Source organism: Triticum aestivum, chromosome 6A (assembly GCF_018294505.1).
Source record: "Triticum aestivum cultivar Chinese Spring chromosome 6A, IWGSC CS RefSeq v2.1, whole genome shotgun sequence".
Classification (NCBI taxonomy): domain Eukaryota; kingdom Viridiplantae; phylum Streptophyta; class Magnoliopsida; order Poales; family Poaceae; genus Triticum; species Triticum aestivum.
In genome coordinates this window covers 216859702-216867890 of record NC_057809.1, presented here as the reverse complement: position 1 = coordinate 216867890, position 8189 = coordinate 216859702, and positions in this window count along the sequence as shown.

The window sequence follows — 8189 nt, the reverse complement described above, 5'->3', positions numbered from 1 at the left end:
CAAATGATGTGAGGGGTGACAAAAACACGAACCGAAGATGATACGTTGGTAGCCCAGGGTCCAGGGACCAACAATAAAGGCCCCGGACTGTCCGGCTTTCAGCCGGAGACAACTCTAGGGGCAAATGAATGGATCCCTTTAAAGGGGGGCCGTGCTGCTACGGCTGCTTCCTGAGACCCAGAAACGTCGGATATATTGACGAACATGCTATGACAGGCGTCCGTCTTTGAAGACCATCGTACCTTGATGGGTATGGTGGTTAAAAAGGTCCTATCCGCGAAAAGAAGATTGAATGAGGCCTTCACGAGCCTGCTAAGAGGTTTCGAGGTTTGTGCTGTAATGCTTTCAATTGTGTTTTATTCATAAAATACTCCTATGTATAGATAGTAGCCCCTGAGACTCTGATAGGCTTCCCAAGGGAGGCAATCAGAGGATCAAAAATATTCATCCATGAAATAATCTGACTACTTGGAACACAGGCTATTACCTCCCCTGCAACTACCCGATCCGCGGAGGTTGCGGATCTGCAGCAGAAGATTGATGAGGCGGCTGATGACATCACGCTGATCAACAGGCGTCTTGACGAGGCGCAAGTTATGTTTTCGGGTCAGCCAGTATATTTATGCATGATAACATGAGCATGAAGCTAGAATTGTATATTGAGACATGCATAACTACAGATGGTGCTATTGCGGTGGAGGCCCTTCGGGCTGAGCTTGTCCTTGCCAAGGAACAAACCCGGATGAGTAATTTGGCTGCTCATAAGGCGGCTGAAGAGTTAAAAACTGAACAGGTTGTTCGGTGCCAGTGTGAGGAAAGAATTACTACCATGGCGCGCAAGCTGGAGGAGACCACCGTCCAGTGCGAATTCCTTGAGAAGGATAACAAGGACAAAGCAGATGATCTCGACAAGGCCTTACAAGAGGCGAAAGAAGCACGGTCTGAGTCTAGAGCGGCTCGGGAAGAGATCCGGCAAACTGGGGAGATAGCGGCTGGTAAGCCTTTCTTATTACAAACGAAGTTCGGCGATCTGAAGTATTCCCAGCTTAACCAAATGTGGAGTTCTCCGTACACCTTTTTAGACATGCCGAAGAGTGCCTCCGATGCGTCGCAATTTTACCAAGTGTAGGAAGGGTGTGCCACGGAGAAGCTTTTTTGGTCACAGTTCGGCGCGCCAAAGCGTCAGTTGTTACTAAATGAACAGATGGCCCAGTGGGCCGAGCTCCACAGGATATCTGGTTCCGCCATGAAGGACGTCATAGTCCGGCTGTGGCCTACTGAGCCCATTCCGAATAGTTACTTTGGCTTGGTGCAGCGGCTTGTGGATGCGGTGTCGCGTATCGACGCCGTTAAGCGTTCAACATGCATTGAAAGTGCACGGATGGCCTTTGCCCGTGTCAAAACATACTGGGCCAAGATGAAGGCCACTGACGTTGCAGCGAGGAGTCCCCTCAAGGGTAAGGACCATCACGCACCCGAACATTATTTCGAGGATGTCTTAGAGGGTGCCCGCTTGATAGAGGGTCAGTGCTCGAAAGATATGATATTTGAATGAAATGTATTAAATTGTAAGAGACAATATGGTGATAATATTATGATTTTTGCTTAAAAGCTTTTGGTTCCTCCCGTGCGGCCATTTTCGCATAATCTAAAAGTTTTCCAGTCACCGGGTTCAGCCCCCACATGGGAAATACGGGGGTGTTCGAAAAAGCACATGATCACTCTTAACCCAATGTCTTGGTCCATGAAGGAGGTGTCAATGCGGTGAACAAGGCAATCAGAATATAGGGCGTTAACACTTTCACTTAGCCATAGTAGTTTTATGGTGGGTCTATGATATAAACCCTGGTATGTACACTGTTATCCCAATGTGGTGCGTTTACATGTATGACCTAAAGAAAGGTCCTTCGTGTAATACAGAGGGAATCATGAAAGATTCCGATAAGTTGTCGAGTGGTTGACCAGCTCTCGCCCATCATGACAGTCAGTTTTCGGCTTTCTCTACTAAGATGCTCGCCTGGGTAAACCAGGGCACAATCGCAGTAGTTCTCCCTTTACTACCTTAGCCGATAGAGCGGAACGTAAGGTAGCGAGCACAGGAGCCGGGCAACCCAACTATTGACCCAAGACATGATTCAGAGCTGATGCATATAAGGCCAAACTCACGATGCCAAAGTATGCTATAAAGTTGTTCGGACTTATTGGCAATTTAATTTGTTCCCATATCGAGCCCCTGGCGGGGCGTGTGAAATAACACAAGGAGCAAAATACAGGTTTTTAGAGAAAAGTGAATACGGGGTATAGATTATATTCACTAGAACTTGAGTGACATGACAATCATTGTTTCGTATATATTAACGCCACGACCCTGGCTATTTGACATGCCAAGGGTTGACGGCCGAGGTAGAAGGCACTTTACAGGCTCGCAAAATAGAGAGTACGGTCTAAAAAGTTGTTTTGGACCTCCTGTCGCACGTCTGCGCCGCCTTTCCTCGATGAAGGGGCTCCTTAAAGGGAGTAACTTTTGGATGAATGTACAAACCGGAACTCCGATGGAGTCAGTGCGATGACCAACTATAGGATCGAAAGTATGTCTAGAGGGGGTGATTAGACTACTTTACCAAATAAAAACTTGACCTTTTCCCAATTTTAGTTCTTGGCAGATTTTAGCTAATTTAGGACAAGTCAAGCAATCATCACATAATTCAAGCAAGCATGCAAAGAGTATATAGGCAGCGGAAAGTAAAGCATGCAACTTGCAAGAATGTAAAGGGAAGGGTTTGGAGAATTCAAACGCAATTGGAGACACGGATGTTTTTCTCGTGGTTCGGATAGGTGGTGCTATCCTACATCCACGTTGATGGAGACTTCAACCCACGAAGGGTAACGGTTGCGCGAGTCCACACAGGGCTCCACCCAAGGGTAACGGTTGCGCGAGTCCACACAGGGCTCCACCCACGAAGGGTCCACGAAGAAGCAACCACCCACAAAGGGTCCACGAAGAAGCAACCTTGTCTATCCCACCATGGCCATCGCCCACACAGGACTTGCCTCACTAGCGGTAGATCTTCACGAAGTAGGCGATCTCCTTGCCCTTACAAACTCCTTGGTTCAACTCCACAATCTTGTCGGAGGCTCCCAAGTGACACCTAGCCAATCTAGGAGACACCACTCTCCAAGAAGTAACAAATGGTGTGTAGGTAATGAACTCCTTGCTCTTGTGCTTCAAATGATAGTCTCCCCAACACTCAACTCTCTCTCATAGGATTTGGATTTAGTGGAAAGAAGATTTGAGTGGAAAGCAACTTGGGAAGGCTAGAGATCAAGATTCATATGGTAGGAATGGAATGTCTTGGTCTCAACACATGAGTAGGTGGTTCTCTCTCAGAACATATGAGTTGGAATGGTGTGTGTGTTCTGATGGCTCTCTCTTGAATGAGAAGGAGGTGGAGGGGTATATATAGCCTCCACACAAAATCCAACCGTTACACAGTTTTCCAATCTCGGTGGGACCGAATCAATAAACTCGGTCGGACCGAAAATGTAAACCTAGTGACCGTTAGAGATTTTCGGTGGGACTGACATGCAACTCGGTAGGACCGATATGGTTAGGGTTTGGGCATAACGTAATCTCGGTGAGACCGATTACACAAACTCGGTGAGACCGAATTTGGTAATTAGCTAACCAGAGAGTTGGTCAGGCAAACTCGGTGGGACCGATTTGCTCTTTCGGTGAGACCGAGTGGAACTCGGTGAGACCGAAAAGTTACAAAGGGGAAACACTGAGTTTACATTGCAATCTCGGTGGGACCGATTCGCTCTTTCGGTGAGACCGAAAAGTTACGAAAGGGAAACAGAGAGTTTGCAACCCCATCTCGGTGAGACCGAGATCCCTATCGGTAGGACCGAATTGCTAGGGTTTGGCAGTGGCTTATGACAAATGAAAACTCGGTGGCGCCGGATAGGAAGAATCGGTAGGACCGAGTTTGGCTTAGGGTTTAGGTCAAATGTGGATATGGGAAAGTAGTTGAGGGTTTTGGAGCATATCACTAAGCACATGAAGCAAGAGGCTCATTAAGCAACACCTCATCCCTCCTTGATAGTATTGGCTTTTCCTAAAGACTCAATGTGATCTTGGATCACTAAAATATAAAATGAAGAGTCTTGAGCTTTTGAGCTTGAGCCAATCCTTTGTCCTTAGCATTTTGAGGGTTCCACTTTCACATCCATGCCATGCCAATCATTGAGCTTTCCTGAAATAATTATCTTGGAATAGCATTAGCTCAATGAGCTATATGTTGTTATGAATTACCAAAACCACCTAGGGATAGTTGCACTTTCAATCTCCCCCTTTTTGGTAATTGATGACAACATATAGATCAAAGCTTCGACAAATGATAATAAGCATGAAATATATCGTCGCTTTGAGAAGTATGTGATAAGTAAGAGCTCCCCCTAAATTTGTGCATATTTAAAATTTGCTTTGGACTGCAAATGCACAAAGAGTTAGAGTCATGGGTTACTCTTCCATGTCACATACATCTTGGTGGAGCGCTTAAAATGATAAGAATGAAATACATGCACTCATCACCAATAGTGAATGATCACACAAGATAGATAGGATAATAGCAATAAGCAAGCATTAAGTGTAGCTTATGATCAAACACATGATCATCAATGTCTCACAAGCATAGTATCTCAAGCACTCAAAAGCAAACAAGTTCGAAAAACCACCAAATAAAGCAAGAGAGAAAAGCAACACTCTCTCTCTCGAAGCCTATGATCTATACATCTTCTCCCCCTTTGGCAACAAGTTACCAAAAAGTTCCTAGAAAATGCATAGTGCTAAATCGACGCTCAGGCTTGATCTTCAGGTGGTGGTGGAGTCCGGATCACTCCAAGGACGAAGGCTTCGGTAGATGCTGAAGTAGACGCTGGAGTTGGAGCTGAAGTAGATGCTGGAGCTGGTGGAACTGAGGCTGTGGCTGGTGCTGAGGTGGTGGCTCTTGTGTCAGCAACTGGCACGGCAGACGACCTCGGACCTCTTGGCACTCTGGCAAAGGCATGAGTGGTAGTCCTGCCTCTCCTCTCCTGCATGTCCTCCTGGAGCTGCTCCACTGCAGACTGAACTTCCGTTACTTTGACATCCAAGTCATAGAACTTCTGTTCCATGATTCTCTCTAGGCTCTGCTGATTCTGAGTGAGGGTGGCCAGACTTTGCTCAATCCTCAGCGTGGATGCAATCAAGTAACCAAGCTGCTCTTGTTTGGTCTTCAAGAAGTATTCAGATGCCTCCTCTTGAGTTGGCATCTTGGCAGCTTTCTCCTTCCTTGCCTTCTCCTTCTTCGCGTATGCTTGGGCAGATGATGGCTCGTTCTCAGTCATGACAACTTGATTGTCCTCGAAATCTGGACGGATGGGCAGGTTCCTTGTCCAATAGATATATGCTCGTGCCCATCTTGGAGTTGATGAGCTCCTGAATTTGAGGGGCATATCCGCAACTCCTCTTCTGATCTGCTGCAGTCCTCTTGATTGTTTCCACTATGAGGCTCATCACCTTGAACTTCTAAGGCACATCAAACACATGTAGCAAGTTGATAGCATGGCCTCTGATCATCTTGTGATCACCTGACTTGGGCAATAAGGTGTGCCTCAAGATCCAATTGATAGTCGGGAGCCCTGACAGAAGGTAATGTACTGAGCCAAACTTGAAGGTATCAAGTGCTTCATTTGGGATCTCCTTGTACATATTTGACATTGAGTTGTGGTCCATCTTCTTCTTGGCATAGATATCCAAGTCATCATCTTGCTCCTCTGGGGCATTAATGATCTGTGCCCACTCAGCAACTGTGGATTGGTACCTTGTACCCTCAGACATCCATGTGATCCTCCCATCTGGGTAGAAGTGTGCCGTGGAGTAGAACTGCATGATAAGCTCCTCGTTCCACTTTGTGAGCTTCTGCCCAACAAAGTCAGCTACTCCACAAGCTACGAAGCTGTCTTGCACTCCAGGATAGTGCTCCTCATTGTCCTTAATGTATTGCCAATCAACCCATCGCATATCACAGACAATGGGCTTCTTATCTAGCAGCACTGTCTCATAAAAATCCTGCTGCTCCTTGGTGTGAAACCTGTAGTCAACTGCTGTCCTTCTCCTTGAAGCATACGGGTCTGCTTCTCTCCACTTCCTCAGCCCTGAATCTCTCCTGAGCTTCATATCCTCAGCCACAGGATGAGCATCGTTGTGGTCTGGGATCTTGGGCTTTAGCTTTCTCAGGACATTCTCTTCCTCTTCTTCTGCAGCAGTCTCAGGCACTGGGGCCTTGTTCTTCTCAGCTGCAGGAATGCTTCTTGTATTCCTCTTTGGCTTTGGCTTTGGAGCTGGCTTGGCCTTGGAAGCAGCTCCCCCTGATTTTATGGCATCTCCCATTAGCTTGGGTGCCTTGGGCGCTGGTGCAGCTACCTCTTCTTCTTCTTCCTCTTCCATGATGGAAGCTTTGCCAAGCACTCTAGCCACAGTCTTCTTCACCCTTTCCTTTCTTTTCTTGCCCTCAGCTGCAACTGGCTCTATGGGCTTCTCAGTTGATATTCTGGCCTTTGACATTGGCTGCCTGCCTGCTGGCCTTTTGATTTTCAGGCCTGGCTTAGTGCCTTGAGCTGGCTCAACTCTCTTGGAAGTGGCCTCTTCCTCTGCCACATAGTCCTCATCTTCGGAATCTGAAGTCCTCTTCTTCCTCTGTCTCGTGGCAGCCTTTGGCAAATTGCTAGGAGTGCTCCTGCTGCCTTCATCAGAAGAGCTGGAGGGACTAGTGCCCTCACTCATCACCACTTGCTGTTCTGACACATTCTGGCTATCACTTTGATCAGACATGCTGCAACTCTGACTGCTGACCCTGTGAACAGATTATAGATGAGGTAGAAAGGATGAGCATCACAAAATGCAGAGATTTTTGCAAAAGAATGATCCAAAAACTTAGTTTTAGTTTCCCACTGAAATCATCTCGGATCTACCGATTTTCAAACTCGGTGATACCGAAGCAGTTTTGGAACCTAAACTAGTGAACTCGGTAGGACCGAGTCACAGTTCGGTGGCACCGAGACTGCTAGGGTTTCACAGAGTTCCAAAATCGGTCACACCGATAAGTAATTCTCGGTCAGACCGAGTCTCACTTGTGCAATGGCATAAGCCAAATCGGTGGGACCGAGTTTTTCAACTCGGTGGGTCCGAGATGGTTTCGGCGGAAACCTAACCCTAAAATTTTCGAATCAAAGCTAATCTATGGGCGTTTTGACTGGATAGGAGTGTTTCAATTGTGGCAAGAATCATGAAGAACACAATGTGCTAGGAATTGGACGGGGAATAGCACTGTGATCAAGTCCATACCCTAGTTCGGCGGAGACTTGCTACGGCGGCAACGGCGGGGCAGAATTCCCGTTGACGGCGACGGAGACCAGCGACTGGAGGCGGCTGGCGGCGAGAAGACGATCCGGAGACCACGAGGGCAGAGCAGGCTATCGCGCGGGCGAAGGGGTTCGGAGAAATTTCCAAATTTTGCCCGTGACTATATATAGCCTGACCCTGTCGGTGTGACCGAGTGGAACAACTCGGTGGCACCGAGATTCATAACTGCAAGCAGTTACTGAAACTCGGTGTGACCGAAATGTTCAAATCGGTTGCACCGAGATCGAAAACCTAGATCAACTTAATGATCTCGGTAGGACCGAAAGTGGGGTATCGGTCAGACAGAGAATCATAAAGAGGTTTTGGAAGTTTAAGTCTATGACGAATCGGGGACTCCGAGCGCTCCTCACACAGAGTGGTTCGAATCTGACTTGATCAAATTTTGTGATGCAGCATGAATAGAGTTTGAGACGAGAAAAGCATAGATAGCTAGAGGAGGTTCTTAGGCATTCTTGTCCATCCACTTGGCAAAAGAAGATAAAACCGAACAATCAAAACAACAAGTGGATGTCCTCGAATGAGTAAAATATGCAACCAGCATGCTCACACAATAAGATGGCAAATGAAATATGTGACAAGGCATGCACAACCAATTCTAGCATCTATCAAGCAATTTGCGATGACTAGGTCATCTATATATGAGTATATTGACTTAGGAGTCAAGTGAGAACACTTGATCATAGGTCATACTCATCGTTTAAGCTCAAGTGGGGTTACCACTTTTACA